Source organism: Grammomys surdaster, unplaced genomic scaffold (assembly GCF_004785775.1).
Source record: "Grammomys surdaster isolate TR1022 unplaced genomic scaffold, NIH_TR_1.0 65, whole genome shotgun sequence".
NCBI classification, from domain to species: Eukaryota; Metazoa; Chordata; class Mammalia; order Rodentia; family Muridae; genus Grammomys; species Grammomys surdaster.
The window spans coordinates 10,191,263-10,193,565 of NW_021604567.1; the positions used below are offsets into that span (position 1 = coordinate 10,191,263).

At 36.7% G+C, this 2,303-nt stretch overlaps 1 non-coding gene across 1 annotated transcript; it reads right to left on the reverse strand.

Annotated features, from left to right (window-relative positions):
• Window positions 1–1,666: 1,666 nt before the first annotated feature.
• LOC114625275 lies at window positions 1,667–1,768 on the reverse strand. The gene has a single exon (XR_003712044.1). It is a non-coding gene; the product is annotated as a U6 spliceosomal RNA (small nuclear RNA).
• Between the last annotated feature and the right edge of the window lie 535 nt (window positions 1,769–2,303).

A 2,303-nucleotide genomic window follows, 5' to 3' on the forward strand; every position in this document is an offset into this window, starting at 1 on the left:
TCAATGAAAAATGGATAATAGCCCAAAAGTTCAGAATACCCAAGATACAATATACGGAACATATGAAACTCAAGAAGAAGGAAGATCAAAGTGTGGATGCTTCAGAGTTTCTTAGAAGGTGGAACAAAATACTCACAGGAGGAAATGTGAAGATTAAGTGTTGTGCACAGACTGAAGGAAAGGCCATCCAGAGACTGCCCCACCTAAGCATCCATCCCATATACAGATTCCAAACCCAGACACTATTGTGAATGCCAAGAAGTGCTTGCTGACAGAAGCTTGATATAGCTGTCTCTTGGGCGACTCTGCTAGAGCCTGACAAATACAGAGGAGGATATCGACAGCCAATCGTTGGACTGAGCACAGCCTGAATGTAAGCATCTGAGAAGGAACTGAAGGAGCTGAGTGGGTTTGTAGTGTCATGGGGAGAACAACAGTGTAAGCTGACCAGACCCTCTTCAGCTCCAGGGGACTGGACCACAAAACAAAGATTACACATGGAGAGACCCATACCTCTAGCCACATATATGGTAGAGGATGGCCTTGTTGGACATCAGTGGGAGGAGCGGCCCTTGGGACTGAGGGGATTGATGCCTCAGTGTGGGGAAATTGCAGGGTGGGAAAGTAGGTGGGCGGGGGTACCCTCATAGAGGAAAGGGGATGGGGGTGATGGGATAGGTAGTTCCAGAGTGGAGACCTGAGACCTGGAAAGGGGATAATATTTGAAATGTAAGAAAAAAAAACAATAAAAGAAAAAAAACCTACATTTAAACTGAATTATTATAGGTCAAACTTTGAAAGAACAGAAAATATTGTAAACAGGCAGCGCTTTTGTGGAAATTTACAAGCCTGAGCAGTCATAGACCTTGTAAATAGGTAGCCTTGGCAGACAATACCAACTTAGATAAGGATAAGTGAGTCATAGGCAGAGTCATAGTGACTTGTCCCCTGAACCTTCACCCAGCCAATACCTGGTTCTGAAAGATATCTGTATTCCCCCTGAACACCCACACTCCAGTGTCATTCCCTTCCCCACATCCTGCCTTTCTGTGTTTATAATCCCTGTGTGAATGAATTACGATTTGAGAAAAAATAAATTATTTTTTTTAAAAAAAGAAAATATTGTCATCAGCCTTCAGTTACTGTGTCTCCTTAAGTTTGACCGACCTCAGTGTCTTTAGTCTGATTTTTTCAGATTTTTTTATTGGTTATTTTTCTTATTTACATTTCAAATGTTGTCCTTCCTTCCTGATTTCCCCTCTGAAATCTTCCACCCAATCCACCTTGCCCCTGCCTCTGTGAGTATGCTTTCCAACATACCCACCCACTCATGTCTCACTGCCTTGGAATTCTCCTACACTGGACAAACAACTTCTTATAAGCCTGTTAGGATATTATATTTGCATATATGTTGTAAGCAGTAATAATGGAGCATTTGAAAGTTTTTGTATATTTAATGTGTTCCTTTGAGTTATTTAATCAGTCCCAATTATAAGTCCCTACTTTCAAAAGTGTGCAACATTATAATCATTTTATTCTCTCTTGTCTTTTGAATGCTTTATTATATCCTTTTATTGAAAATAGATTTTTCTCACATAATACATCCTGATTATGCTTTCAACTTCCTCTACTTCTTCTAGATTCTTTCCATGTTCTCTCCTATCTTCAAAACATGAAATGAACCACAAATGTGCATATCACCCTTGCATAGGGACCAGGCTATTCTTTGTATCATTCCAATTTTAGTATATGTACAAACAAAGAAAACTGAAGAGTACTATATTTTATTCTTCCTTTTTTTGTAGAAACATTCTACTAATTTCTGTATAAACTATTCATACATTTTCAGTTAAAAAGATGTAACTTTGTCATTTCCACTAAAATCAGATATCCCAAAACATAACTATTCTCTTCTCTTTATTATAATTACTATTTTTATAGTGTAGTTGATTTTTTTACACTTAAATGTTATAAATTTTAAAATATTTGAATTTGCTAATATTTTTTACTCTGTTGCTTTGAATTTATTTTTCTCTTAATTGATATCCTCCGGGGTATTTTTCTTGTATGAATATTTTATGTCTTGAAATTAATTGGCTAGTCCTTTGAGGGACTCATAACATATTTATGTTACTTCATTTCTCAAACTACTTTTATTGTATAGACTCAGACGTTTCAATATGTAGTTTGGAAAATAGCTTCAGGCAAACAGGTTTTATACGTTCAGATCATATATTTTTTTTAATACTTCCATCTCTCATACTATTCACTGATTGAAACTTCTGAAGTTGTTCTAACAGACT